This window comes from Dendropsophus ebraccatus, chromosome 13 (genome assembly GCF_027789765.1).
Source record: "Dendropsophus ebraccatus isolate aDenEbr1 chromosome 13, aDenEbr1.pat, whole genome shotgun sequence".
NCBI classification, from domain to species: Eukaryota; Metazoa; Chordata; class Amphibia; order Anura; family Hylidae; genus Dendropsophus; species Dendropsophus ebraccatus.
In genome coordinates, this window is record NC_091466.1 from 63,562,810 (window position 1) to 63,578,300 (window position 15,491).

The following is a 15,491-nucleotide window of genomic DNA, read 5'->3' on the forward strand; positions in this document are numbered from 1 at the left end:
CTAAACGACCGCAGCGAGTATGTAATTATACCGCGCTTAACCCCTTCTACTCCCGCCGGCTCCCCCGCTGTAAGCAGCATACATTACCTGTCCTTGCTGCACGGGTCCGGCGTCCTGCTCTCCCGCCCGGCCAATCAGTGGCTGCGGCTGGGCAACACACTAATTGGCCAGACGGGAGAGCAGGACGCCGGGCCCGTGCAGCAAGGACAGGTAATGTATGCTGCTTACAGCGGGGGAGCCGGCGGGAGTAGAAGGGGTTAAGCGCGGTATAATTACATACTCGCTGCGGTCGTTTAGACCGCAGCAAGTATGTAGTTTATGGGAACTGACAGGACCTGCGGGGCTCGCAGCGAGAATCTCGCTGCGAGCCCGCCCGTGTGAATATACCCTTAAAGGGATTTGGCCTCTTTATAATAACATAGTTCAGTGTACATTATTAGTAAGTGTACTCACTATGTACCTCATAGAGCTAAAATCAGACTCTCCTCCAGGCTGTCCTGCTCTGTGGTGAGTCTGTCCATAAGATGGCAGACATGGAGAAACATGTGACCATGGCCCACCCCAGTGTCCTCCATAGGCATATACAGGCTCAGTTGCCTAACACAAACCTGGCAACTCTGATATTGATTGCTTTAGGGAGGCCATATACATTCAATAACCGTTGCCCTACTTAAAGTTACTCCTACCATATACCCCATACACATGAATGTTCCTGTGTTCTCTATGGGGAGGGGTAAGCTACCATTGGGTCAGACCAGGGCCGGGACAAAGGGTAGGCCAGGGTAGGCGATGGCCTAGAGCGCCATCTAGTGGTGAGTTACAGGGGGCGCAATTTCAATCTCCAAAAAAAAAAAATTACTCCAGGCTCCTGTACTCCTGGTGGCCTCAGAGTGCTACCCCTCCCTGCTCACCTTCAGCATCCTCATGTCCTCCCACTCTCTCCCCTCCTGGGCAGACAGTGTGACTATCCCCTCACCCCGAGCAGGATCATTGCTCTGCCCTGAAGATGACCTGCTAGGACCTTTCACTCGGACTAGAGGCTCCGCCCCCTCCTCACCATGTGACCTCCTCACTATCTGACTGCTGGAGGCCGTGCCGACTGCTGGGGCTGCTGTCTGGTGAGTTCACTGACTGACTCTCATCATCCTGTAGGTGTAGGGAGGCTGGGAGTGCTGGGAGAGGGGGGTCACCTAGGTCACAGGGCTGCCCCATATAACACTGCCCCATATCCCTGCACTGCTCCTCTATACACAGCACTTCCCATATTGTTCCCCAACCTGTGGGTCACCAGCTGCTCCAAAACTACAACAGTCACAGCATGATGGGAGTTGTAGTCCTGCCACAGCTTGGGACCCACAGGTTGGTGAACACATGTGTTTATTATGTACAGGCTAATTCTCCTGACACTGGTGCTTTATATCCTTATTGTATTGGGTCCTTGTACTGGGTCAGGCAGGATCAGTATATGATGTGTATATGTGACTGTGCTGTCATGGTATAGGGGAGGTGTATGTGGCAGGATCAGTATATGATGTGTATATGGCGCTGTGCTGTCATGGTATAGGGGAGGTGTATGTGGCAGGATCAGTATATGATGTGTATATGTGACTGTGCTGTCATGGTATAGGGGAGGTGTATGTGGCAGGATCAGTATATGATGTGTATATGGGGCTGTGACTGTGCTGTCATGGTATAGGGGAGGTGTATGTGGCGGGATCAGTATATGATGTGTATATGGCGCTGTGACTGTGCTGTCATGGTATAGGGGAGGTGTATGTGGCAGGATCAGTATATGATGTGTATATGGCGCTGTGCTGTCATGGTATAGGGGAGGTGTATGTGGCAGGATCAGTATATGATGTGTATATGTGACTGTGCTGTCATGGTATAGGGGAGGTGTATGTGGCAGGATCAGTATATGATGTGTATATGGCGCTGTGACTGTGCTGTCATGGTATAGGGGAGGTGTATGTGGCAGGATCAGTATATGATGTGTATATGTGACTGTGCTGTCATGGTATAGGGGAGGTGTATGTGGCAGGATCAGTATATGATGTGTATATGGCGCTGTGCTGTCATGGTATAGGGGAGGTGTATGTGGCAGGATCAGTATATGATGTGTATATGGCGCTGTGACTGTGCTGTCATGGTATAGGGGAGGTGTATGTGGCAGGATCAGTATATGATGTGTATATGGTGCTGTGCTGTCATGGTATAGGGGAGGTGTATGTGGTAGGATCAGTATATGATGTGTATATGTGACTGTGCTGTCATGGTATAGGGGAGGTGTATGTGGTAGGATCAGTATATGATGTGTATATGTGACTGTGCTGTCATGGTATAGGGGAGGTGTATGTGGTAGGATCAGTATATGATGTGTATATAGCGCTGTGACTGTGCTGTCATGGTATAGGGGAGGTGTATGTGGCAGGATCAGTATATGATGTGTATATGGCGCTGTGACTGTGCTGTCATGGTATAGGGGAGGTGTATGTGGCAGGATCAGTATATGATGTGTATATGGCGCTGTGACTGTGCGGTCATGGTATAGGGGAGGTGTATGTGGTAGGATCAGTATATGATGTGTATATGTGACTGTGCTGTCATGGTATAGGGGAGGTGTATGTGGTAGGATCAGTATATGATGTGTATATGGCGCTGTGCTGTCATGGTATAGGGGAGGTGTATGTGGCAGGATCAGTATATGATGTGTATATGGCGCTGTGACTGTGCTGTCATGGTATAGGGGAGGTGTATGTGGCAGGATCAGTATATGATGTGTATATGGCGCTGTGCTGTCATGGTATAGGGGAGGTGTATGTGGCAGGATCAGTATATGATGTGTATATGGGGCTGTGCTGTCATGGTATAGGGGAGGTGTATGTGGCAGGATCAGTATATGATGTGTATATGGCGCTGTGACTGTGCTGTCATGGTATAGGGGAGGTGTATATGGTAGGATCAGTATATGATGTGTATATGTGACTGTGCTGTCATGGTATAGGGGAGGTGTATGTGGCAGGATCAGTATATGATGTGTATATGGCGCTGTGCTGTCATGGTATAGGGGAGGTGTATGTGGTAGGATCAGTATATGATGTGTATATGTGACTGTGCTGTCATGGTATAGGGGAGGTGTATGTGGTAGGATCAGTATATGATGTGTATATGGCGCTGTGCTGTCATGGTATAGGGGAGGTGTATGTGGCAGGATCAGTATATGATGTGTATATGGCGCTGTGACTGTGCTGTCATGGTATAGGGGAGGTGTATGTGGCAGGATCAGTATATGATGTGTATATGGCGCTGTGACTGTGCTGTCATGGTATAGGGGAGGTGTATATGGTAGGATCAGTATATGATGTGTATATGTGACTGTGCTGTCATGGTATAGGGGAGGTGTATGTGGCAGGATCAGTATATGATGTGTATATGGCGCTGTGACTGTGCTGTCATGGTATAGGGGAGGTGTATGTGGCAGGATCAGTATATGATGTGTATATGGCGCTGTGACTGTGCTGTCATGGTATAGGGGAGGTGTATGTGGCAGGATCAGTATATGATGTGTATATGGCGCTGTGCTGTCATGGTATAGGGGAGGTGTATGTGGCAGGATCAGTATATGATGTGTATATGGCGCTGTGACTGTGCTGTCATGGTATAGGGGAGGTGTATGTGGCAGGATCAGTATATGATGTGTATATGGCGCTGTGACTGTGCTGTCATGGTATAGGGGAGGTGTATGGGGCAGGATCAGTATATGATGTGTATATGGCGCTGTGACTGTGCTGTCATGGTATAGGGGAGGTGTATGTGGCAGGATCAGTATATGATGTGTATATGTGACTGTGCTGTCATGGTATAGGGGAGGTGTATGTGGCGGGATCAGTATATGATGTGTATATGGCGCTGTGACTGTGCTGTCATGGTATAGGGGAGGTGTATGTGTCAGGATCAGTATATGATGTGTATATGGCGCTGTGACTGTGCTGTCATGGTATAGGGGAGGTGTATGTGGTAGGATCAGTATATGATGTGTATATGGAGCTGTGGCTGTGCTGTCATGGTATAGGGGAGGTGTATGTGGCAGGATCAGTATATGATGTGTATATGGCGCTGTGACTGTGCTGTGATGGTATAGGGGAGGTGTATGTGGCAGGATCAGTATATGATGTGTATATGGCGCTGTGACTGTGCTGTGATGGTATAGGGGAGGTGTATGTGGCAGGATCAGTATATGATGTGTATATGTGACTGTGCTGTCATGGTATAGGGGAGGTGTATGTGGCAGGATCAGTATATGATGTGTATATGGCGCTGTGCTGTCATGGTATAGGGGAGGTGTATGTGGCAGGATCAGTATATGATGTGTATATGGCGCTGTGCTGTCATGGTATAGGGGAGGTGTATGTGGCAGGATCAGTATATGATGTGTATATGGCGCTGTGACTGTGCTGTCATGGTATAGGGGAGGTGTATGTGGTAGGATCAGTATATGATGTGTATATGTGACTGTGCTGTCATGGTATAGGGGAGGTGTATGTGGCAGGATCAGTATATGATGTGTATATGGCGCTGTGCTGTCATGGTATAGGGGAGGTGTATGTGGTAGGATCAGTATATGATGTGTATATGGCGCTGTGACTGTGCTGTCATGGTATAGGGGAGGTGTATGTGGCGGGATCAGTATATGATGTGTATATGGCGCTGTGACTGTGCTGTCATGGTATAGGGGAGGTGTATGTGGCAGGATCAGTATATGATGTGTATATGGCGCTGTGCTGTCATGGTATAGGGGAGGTGTATGTGGCAGGATCAGTATATGATGTGTATATGGCGCTGTGACTGTGCTGTCATGGTATAGGGGAGGTGTATGTGGCAGGATCAGTATATGATGTGTATATGGCGCTGTGACTGTGCTGTCATGGTATAGGGGAGGTGTATGTGGTAGGATCAGTATATGATGTGTATATGGCGCTGTGACTGTGCTGTCATGGTATAGGGGAGGTGTATGTGGCAGGATCAGTATATGATGTGTATATGGCGCTGTGACTGTGCGGTCATGGTATAGGGGAGGTGTATGTGGCAGGATCAGTATATGATGTGTATATGGCGCTGTGACTGTGCTGTCATGGTATAGGGGAGGTGTATGTGGCAGGATCAGTATATGATGTGTATATGGCGCTGTGACTGTGCTGTCATGGTATAGGGGAGGTGTATGTGGCAGGATCAGTATATGATGTGTATATGGCGCTGTGACTGTGCTGTCATGGTATAGGGGAGGTGTATGTGGCGGGATCAGTATATGATGTGTATATGGCGCTGTGCTGTCATGGTATAGGGGAGGTGTATGTGGCAGGATCAGTATATGATGTGTATATGGCGCTGTGACTGTGCGGTCATGGTATAGGGGAGGTGTATGTGGCAGGATCAGTATATGATGTGTATATGGCGCTGTGACTGTGCGGTCATGGTATAGGGGAGGTGTATGTGGCAGGATCAGTATATGATGTGTATATGGCGCTGTGCTGTCATGGTATAGGGGAGGTGTATGTGGTAGGATCAGTATATGATGTGTATATGTGACTGTGCTGTCATGGTATAGGGGAGGTGTATGTGGTAGGATCAGTATATGATGTGTATATGGCGCTGTGCTGTCATGGTATAGGGGAGGTGTATGTGGCAGGATCAGTATATGATGTGTATATGGCGCTGTGCTGTCATGGTATAGGGGAGGTGTATGTGTCAGGATCAGTATATGATGTGTATATGGCGCTGTGCTGTCATGGTATAGGGGAGGTGTATGTGGTAGGATCAGTATATGATGTGTATATGTGACTGTGCTGTCATGGTATAGGGGAGGTGTATGTGGCAGGATCAGTATATGATGTGTATATGGCGCTGTGACTGTGCTGTCATGGTATAGGGGAGGTGTATGTGGCGGGATCAGTATATGATGTGTATATGGCGCTGTGCTGTCATGGTATAGGGGAGGTGTATGTGGTAGGATCAGTATATGATGTGTATATGGCGCTGTGACTGTGCGGTCATGGTATAGGGGAGGTGTATGTGGTAGGATCAGTATATGATGTGTATATGTGACTGTGCTGTCATGGTATAGGGGAGGTGTATGTGGTAGGATCAGTATATGATGTGTATATGGCGCTGTGCTGTCATGGTATAGGGGAGGTGTATGTGGCAGGATCAGTATATGATGTGTATATGGGGCTGTGACTGTGCGGTCATAGTATAGGGGAGGTGTATGTGGCAGGATCAGTATATGATGTGTATATGGCGCTGTGACTGTGCTGTCATGGTATAGGGGAGGTGTATGTGGCAGGATCAGTATATGATGTGTATATGGCGCTGTGACTGTGCTGTCATGGTATAGGGGAGGTGTATGTGGCAGGATCAGTATATGATGTGTATATGGCGCTGTGACTGTGCTGTCATGGTATAGGGGAGGTGTATGTGGTAGGATCAGTATATGATGTGTATATGGCGCTGTGACTGTGCTGTCATGGTATAGGGGAGGTGTATGTGGGAGGATCAGTATATGATGTGTATATGTGACTGTGCGGTCATGGTATAGGGGAGGTGTATGTGGCAGGATCAGTATATGATGTGTATATGGCGCTGTGACTGTGCTGTCATGGTATAGGGGAGGTGTATGTGGCGGGATCAGTATATGATGTGTATATGGCGCTGTGACTGTGCTGTCATGGTATAGGGGAGGTGTATGTGGCAGGATCAGTATATGATGTGTATATGGGGCTGTGACTGTGCGGTCATGGTATAGGGGAGGTGTATGTGGTAGGATCAGTATATGATGTGTATATGGCGCTGTGACTGTGCTGTCATGGTATAGGGGAGGTGTATGTGGCAGGATCAGTATATGATGTGTATATGGCGCTGTGACTGTGCTGTCATGGTATAGGGGAGGTGTATGTGGCGGGATCAGTATATGATGTGTATATGTGACTGTGCTGTCATGGTATAGGGGAGGTGTATGGGGCAGGATCAGTATATGATGTGTATATGGCGCTGTGACTGTGCTGTCATGGTATAGGGGAGGTGTATGTGGCGGGATCAGTATATGATGTGTATATGACTGTGCTGTCATGGTATAGGGGAGGTGTATGTGGTAGGATCAGTATATGATGTGTATATGGCGCTGTGACTGTGCTGTCATGGTATAGGGGAGGTGTATGTGGCGGGATCAGTATATGATGTGTATATGTGACTGTGCTGTCATGGTATAGGGGAGGTGTATGTGGTAGGATCAGTATATGATGTGTATATGGCGCTGTGACTGTGCTGTCATGGTATAGGGGAGGTGTATGTGGCAGGATCAGTATATGATGTGTATATGGCGCTGTGACTGTGCGGTCATGGTATAGGGGAGGTGTATGTGGCAGGATCAGTATATGATGTGTATATGGCGCTGTGACTGTGCTGTCATGGTATAGGGGAGGTGTATGTGGTAGGATCAGTATATGATGTGTATATGGCGCTGTGACTGTGCTGTCATGGTATAGGGGAGGTGTATGTGGCGGGATCAGTATATGATGTGTATATGGCGCTGTGACTGTGCTGTCATGGTATAGGGGAGGTGTATGTGGCAGGATCAGTATATGATGTGTATATGTGACTGTGCTGTCATGGTATAGGCGAGGTGTATGTGGCAGGATCAGTATATGATGTGTATATGGCGCTGTGCTGTCATGGTATAGGGGAGGTGTATGTGGCAGGATCAGTATATGATGTGTATATGGCGCTGTGCTGTCATGGTATAGGGGAGGTGTATGTGGTAGGATCAGTATATGATGTGTATATGGCGCTGTGACTGTGCTGTCATGGTATAGGGGAGGTGTATGTGGCGGGATCAGTATATGATGTGTATATGGCGCTGTGACTGTGCTGTCATGGTATAGGGGAGGTGTATGTGGCGGGATCAGTATATGATGTGTATATGGCGCTGTGACTGTGCTGTCATGGTATAGGGGAGGCTCCTGTGCTGCATCATTTTCTCTGTTCCTGAAGTCTGTAACGCTGTATATTCCTGTTATACCTATAGCACAATGTGCACCATCATTATACCCGAGGGGCCCAGTGTGTGACACCTATATTCTCAGGATGCCATGTGTGACACTACTACATTCAGGTGGCATGGTGTGTTACAGTCAGGGGGTACAGTATACATGGTCCTGTTACAGTCAGGGGGTACAGTATACATGGTCCTGTTACAGTCAGGGGGTACAGTATACACGGTCCTGTTACAGTCAGGGGGTACAGTATACATGGTCCTGTTACAGTCAGGGGGTACAGTATACACGGTCCTGTTACAGTCAGGGGGTACAGTATACACGGTCCTGTTACAGTCAGGGGGTACAGTATACACGGTCCTGTTACAGTCAGGGGGTACAGTATACACGGTCCTGTTACAGTCAGGGGGTACAGTATACATGACCCCCACATACAGTATAGCCTCCTGGCTGTCCCCGCATAGCGTACAGTCTATTCTGGGGGGTGGGGGGGGGCGCCATTTGTCTTCTCTGCCTAGGGCACCAAAACTCCTTGTCCCGGCCCTGGGTCAGACCATGAAGATCCATCAAGCCCGACTCCTATCTCTACCATCGGCAGACCCCCACACAGATATAAGTTCGGCCGACATCTTGTGTAGGGTCTTGATTAGGAAAGTCAAGCGAGGCCGTCTCAGGTCTCCTAGGCCCGGATCCATCTTTTCCAGACATCCAGATCACTTTACAAGCAGCCGATCCTAGATTTAGTAGCCAGATCGCTGTCATTATTAGCACAGCTCCAGCGGCGCACTTGACGTTCATTCAAGTTGTAATTTGCCCAGGAATTCTGGACCCCCGACCTTAGATCACATGATGTGTAGACTAGGAAAGCTGGTGGTCTCTAACCTCCCCCTCTAAGAACTATTCCAACGCTTAGGACATGGAGGTGGCATGATGTCCACCGCTGAGGGTCACATCCCCCATGTAGCCCATTGGAATCACAGGCATGTATGGAATTATCCAAGTATTTCTACGAGGGAGGGGGGAGACGCGTCTGGTTGTCACAGACTCACAGCTGAAATCTGCTGTCACTAAGTGTCACTGAATAAGAAGTACAGCTGGACTTTACGGAAATATATATAACTGCAGATGTAGCAGAGCTGGATTTGTCATCTGATTCTATTGTGCTTATTTGTGCATTGTAATAATGCTACATATACCTGCAGAATTACTGACAAACTCAGCTCTGCTACACCTGTATTATTCTACATTTCCTATAGTCAAATTTTCACATTTCCACTTGTTGGTGCCGTATAGTGGTGTGGCTGGATATGATATTATAATACCATAATAATATTTACTATTATCAGATACATATGTATATACTCTGTAGAAATATACACTGTAGCTCAGATACATATGTACAGTATATACTGTTTGTAGCTCAGATACATATGTATATACTTTTTATAGAAATATATATTGTCTGTAGCTCGGATACAAATGCATACGCTTTGTATTGAAGTATATACTGTTTGTAGCTCAGATACAGATGTATATACTGTAGCCAGCCAAGAATATTGAAATAAATGGATTCTTCTTGTCCTCGAGGCCGGATCTGGATGGGTCCTGAAGAAGTTATATTAGGACGGCATTAGGAGGCCGCTCAGTTTTATTGCAGATTGTTGTGGTTTTACAATGGCAGCTCCGTGTCTAGAGGTGAAGCACGTAAACTTTATGTTCTTTAGTAAAAGAGCGTGTGACTTTGTGGCACAGTGCACGATATGGGTAAACAGCTATTACCAGTGACTCCTTAGTGCATGTATTAAAGAGGTTATCCAAAAACATGGCTGACTTCTCAAAGGAACAGCGCCACTCCTGTTCTCGGTTGGTATGTGGTATTGCAGCTGAATTACACTAAGATGAATAAAGCCAAATTGTAATACCGCACACAACCTGAGGGTTTGGGGGGGCTGTATTTGAAAGAAAGCAGCTGTGTTTTTCTCATCCTGGATAAAATAGTCTAATGCCCACCTCTCTTCAGACTGACTACTGTGTATAACTAGAAGCCCAACAACAACTATGCCAATCTTCTTGGGAGAAAGAACACAGAAAACATTCCATTTTGTGTACAAAGCTTCTTTGCAGACTTATGTGTCTCCATGGTTACAGACTACAAACCAATACTTTGTAGTCTGATTCTGCAGTCGTGGTTTATTTCTCTGTTAGAAGAAACAAAAGACGAAAACAAAACATGTTATCTTGTGCCTGGTTTAAAGTGACTGTACCACCAGGCCCAGGCTGAAGCACTGGAGGTGGGCCGACCCACCCCTAGTGGGAGGAAACCCTAGCCCCTCTATGATAGGCTTCCATTGATTCTAATGGAGTCAGGTCATGGAGGGGCTGGGGTTTCTTCCCACTGGGGGTGGGTCGGCCCGCCTCCAGTGCTTCTGCCTTCACTTTAGTAAAGAAGCTCTCATCTTTTGGAGTTGGTATGCCTTATTAGAGTATCCTGTGCTGAGGTCATACGGGTGTTTTTTTTTGCTTCTCTACTTTTTTTTCCGGTACTTTGTTAAAATAAAGCAAATCAGACTACACAGGGTTTGTTTGTAGTCTGTAACCATGGAGACACATGGGTGTACATAAGACCTACATACACAAAACGGTACTTTACTTTTTTTTTTTTATCAAAGTTGCTTTTAAACTTTACAAATTGGTTAAAGTGACTGTACCACCAGGCCCAGGCTGAAGCACTGGAGGCGGGCCGACCCACCCTTAGTGGGAGGAAACCCCAGCCCCTCCATGACGTGACTCCATTAGAACGAATGGAACCCTATCATAGAGGGGTGGGGGTTTCCTCCCACTAAGGGTGGGTCGGCCGCCTCCAGTGCTTCAGCCTGGGCCTGGTGGTACAGTCACTTTAAAGATCAACTTATCGTTCCAGGCATTTGGATGATTAAAAGTCATGGTTGAAAAAAAAGACTTGCCCCTTTAAATCCATATTACATGGTGAATTCTAGTTAGCGCATTAGTTGATTTATGTCTTTTATTATTTCTAGCAGAGAAAGTCTCGCGACTTTGTCTCCTCAATACTTCACCGATACGTTGTTATGGTTCGAAATGCAAAAGTTGCTTGTTTAGTTTTTTTTTTTTTCCGCTGTTCGGTGTCACTTTACAATAAAGCAAGTACAAAAAAAAAGGGAGTCGAAAAAAAAAAAAAAGTAGTCAGCAATGCTTTCATTCCAGAGCTGATCTGGGAGGGAGGAGGAGGAGGAGGAGGAGGAGGGGGGACATTAGGATCTGGGGACTGTAGAAGTGCTCACACTGGTTTAGGCAGCAGATCAGGGAGACACAGGGACTGCTTCACTACACCACTCTGCTCAACTTTTTTATTTTTTCTGCTATTTTTCCATGTTTTTGCTGTAAAAGCTGTGGCGGCTGTGCTGAGGATTATCCCTGGGCTCCGACATGCAGCCAGTGCAGCTTGTAGCCAGGATTAAAGTAAGTGAATGAGCATCTTCTGTGTGAACAGTAAGTGTGCATGTAGTGTGTGACTGTGTGATACATGTACTGTGTGTATGTAGTGTGTGACTGTGTGATACATGTACTGTGTGACTGTGATACATGTAGTGTGTGACTGTGTGATACATGTACTGTGTGACTGTGATACATGTAGTGTGTGACTGTGTGATACATGTACTGTGTGTATGTAGTGTGTGACTGTGTGATACATGTACTGTGTGACTGTGATACATGTAGTGTGTGACTGTGTGATACATGTACTGTGTGTATGTAGTGTGTGACTGTGTGATACATGTACTGTGTGACTGTGATACATGTAGTGTGTGACTGTGTGATACATGTACTGTGTGTATGTAGTGTGTGACTGTGTGATACATGTAGTGTGTGACTGTGTGATACATGTAGTGTGTGACTGTGTGATACATGTACTGTGTGTATGTAGTGTGTGACTGATACATGTAGTGTGTGTACAGTAAGTGTGCATGAAGTGTGTGACTGTATGATACATGTACTGTGTGTATGTAGTGTGTGACTGTGATACATGTAGTGTGTGTACAGTAAGTGTGCATGTAGTGTGTGACTGATACATGTAGTGTGTGTACAGTAAGTGTGCATGTAGTGTGTGACTGATACATGTAGTGTGTGTACAGTAAGTGTGCATGTAGTGTGTGACTGTGATACATATATGTTATAACCAGTGTCCTATGTCTTCTGGATATATAGGTGTAGCAGGCGGCGTGTAATGTGTTGTAGTTTGTGTCTCATCATCCAGAGATATAGATGTAGCAGGCGGCATGTAGTGTGTTATACTGTATGTGCCCCATGTCTACTGGTATATAGATGTAGCAGAGCTGGATCTGTCATTGAACTCTCGGTGCCAACCAACAAATCCCATACGGTAACCCTGAATTTCCAGCATGTTACAAGTCGGCGTGTTATGTGCTTTAACCCTATATACTCCTTGTGATACACGTTTGTTGTTATTATGTGTATACCCCTTTAATTCACACTCTAACTCATTATGCGGCTACAGATGTAGCAGTGCTGGGTCTGTCACTTAACTCTTTACATCTATGCTCTCATGCTGCGGTCCTGGGTAAGCTTACAGGCAGGATGTTGTGATATCATGGTGATCTGTGCCAAATGACAAACTCATTGTTAAAACATGTAGTATTCAGGGCTGAAGTAACCTGAGCATGGTTGTGGATTTCCATCGTGTTACAGAGCGGTATAGCAGTGTGCATTAGTCTATGATACACCTCTCTGGATTCTAGAATTCTTTATGCTCCATCTAAATTTTTACGTTGTGTTGATGTTAAAGATACTGATGTAGCAGAGCTGGATCTGTCATTCAACTCTTTAAGTGTTTACTCCCATAATGCAGTATGTTTACCTATGATGATAAGAGGAGTTATGCCAAATGACTAACTTAGCACTGCTACATCTATATCCTGCATGTTCAGTGTGTGGTTATACTGATCTGATGTTTTACATGTGACAGTGTGTCAGGTGTGGCCATAGAGCACCTGGATTTCCTCCACTCACCTGAGCACCGTGCTCTGTGTGCATCGCCCATAATACTCCGTCTGTGGTGTTCGCAGCTCTTCAGCCCATATCCAGGGGTGAGAATTATTACAATGTGATAGGGATATGTGTCACTTGTACTAGCGGATGTCATAAGGTTGTAGTGTGGGCTGGAAGTTTCTTGGGTTATGACATATGTTACCTGGTCAACATCTGCTATAAAGGAGCAATGGAGGAAACCCGCATCTTATATTCCATGTCTCTCCAGCTGTTGCAAAACTACAACTCCCAGCATGCCCTCCCTATATTTTGGCCCTTTAGATGTTGCAGAACCACAACTGTCAGGGCATGCTGAAACTTGTAGTTCTGCAACAGCTTGAAAGCACTAGTTGGAAAGGGCATGCTGGGAGTTGTAGTTTTACAACAGCTGTAGGGGCACAGGTTGGAGAACACCGTGCTATGTCAGCAATACGTGACGTATGGTATACTACAGGGACCACTCACTGTAACATGTATGTGCTGTGTCAGCTATACGTCATGATGATGTACTGCAGTAAGAACGTCCATTTTTTTTTTTTTTGCCTGGCTTAACATTATGTGAATGGGGCCTCTTCCCGTCTCCATATAACCTATTCTACAGTCCCCCAGAAGCTGGTGGAATGGCTTTGGTATTAAAGGGGCTCTCTGGTTTCAGAAGCCCTATTAAGCAACTGAGGATGTAATAAAGAGGATAGGTGTAAAGAGTGTCTCTCGCTCTGGAGGACCTAACACGTCCATAAGGTACATGATTTAAAAAAGAACTGTGCAATACATTGTTTCCCCAGTGGTGGCGCTGCAGAAGCATAGAACCCTGCTGTTACAGCTGATTGTGAAGCGTCCTAGCAACAGGACAACCAAATTCTTACAAAAGTGGACAACCCCTTTAAGGGATGGTGCAGGATTTTTAAAGTAGCCTGTTGCTCTGCGGCTGTCAATGCTGAGAGTTGTAGTTGTATTTTTTTCTCCAGTTGTACAGATTTTTTCTGGACTATTATAGGGAATTGCATGGGTTAGCACATGGGAAATGTCTGAGTGCCCACATCGGTTATAATCCAGCGGTTCCCGGTAATTATAACTGAGCTGAGTGCGTACATTTTCCTTCCTGGTAATTATAGGATTGCTTTGTTATTGTTGCAGTATGTGATTGCTTCAGCATATAGACACAGGGGCCGTGACCCAGCGACCCTTCCAGGGCTTATACATGGTACGTTCCGGACACATAGCACACACATGAAATAACGCCGAGTGATGTCCACATGTTCACTTGCACGTAAGGCACTGATCTACAGAATTGATCTCAGAACAATGGCGGCTATAGGGGATTGCAGGATATTAAAAGGAAATATTTAGAAACAGCGCCACTTCTGTGCTTTGGTCGTCTGCGGTATTGCAATCCCTTAAAGGAGTAAGGCATGTTATTGTTTTGTAAGGTTGGTTCACGCCAATGTTTGGAAGCTGCATAGAGAATGGATGAAGTCCTGAGGACATTATATCTCCATTCACTGGTCGGACCCCCGAGGATCAGGTCATCACTTAACCCATAGATGGGGAAATAACACTCTGACACGAGTATTCCGCTTAAAGTGACTGTACCACCAGGCCCAGGCTGAAGCACTGGAGGCGGGCCGGCCCACCCATAGTGGGAGGAAACCCCAGCTCCTCTATGATAGGGTTCCATTGATTCTAATGGAGTCACGGCATGGAGGGGCTGAAGTTTCTTCCCACTAAGGGTGGGTCGGCCCGCCTCCAGTGCTTCAGCCTGGGCCTGGTGGTACAGTCACTTTAAAAGTCACAATTCAGGCAAAACTCTTGTATTATTTCAAGTGGAGGTCCTTAGGGGGGCGTGGCATGACACAGCATTGTCCTCTCTAATCCTGTGTCATGCTCCGCCCCTCAGTGCCTGCACTAAACTGGGCTAATGCCTACATTTTCAAGTCACCCCCATTCTGACAAAGCCACTCCCCATTTCATTTAAGCCACACCTCTTTTCACAAAGTCACTCCCCATTTCCACTTAGGCCACACACCATTGTTTGTTTTCTGTCAATCCTCTCTATGATCACGATCCCCACAGCTCCCTATGGTCATTAGAGATGAGCGGATTTCCCGAAGTTCAGGTCCATATGAAATGGCATCTGACTCCCGCTGTCTGCCGGTGAATACAGCCTAAGGAATGCCTAGAAAACTGGGATACCTGCACTCTTACCCTGTAGATTCTTATATACCTGCACCGTTACCCTATATAGACTCTTATATACCTTACTGTTACCCTAAAGACGCTTATATACAGCTGGGATACAGCCATTGGCTGTGTTTACAGCTTACTGACTTGTGCTGAACAACGCCACAGGAGGAGGAGCAGGCAGCGAATACAGCTGATGCTGAA

General features: G+C 46.4%; 2 protein-coding genes across 6 annotated transcripts in view; both read left to right on the forward strand.

Annotated features, from left to right (window-relative positions):
- Positions 1–15,491, forward strand: part of FRMD6 (FERM domain containing 6) — a 102,614-nt gene that overhangs the window by 52,046 nt on the left and 35,077 nt on the right. Inside the window, exon 1 of one of the 4 annotated variants that reach the window (XM_069950766.1) lies at positions 1,082–1,118. The exons of 2 other annotated variants lie outside the window; for them this stretch is intronic. The gene's annotated coding sequence lies outside the window, so the exon portion shown is untranslated. Of the gene's footprint in view, positions 1–1,081; positions 1,119–11,336; positions 11,523–15,491 lie in introns of those variants that run through there. One more of the 4 variants, XM_069950763.1, reaches the window with a different exon arrangement.
- The window catches only part of LOC138771209 (guanine nucleotide-binding protein G(I)/G(S)/G(O) subunit gamma-2), a 149,926-nt gene continuing 135,500 nt past the window's right edge, over positions 1,066–15,491 (forward strand). For both annotated transcript variants that reach the window (XM_069950770.1, XM_069950767.1), the window contains exon 1: positions 1,066–1,118. The gene's annotated coding sequence lies outside the window, so the exon portion shown is untranslated. The remainder of the gene's footprint in view (positions 1,119–15,491) is intronic.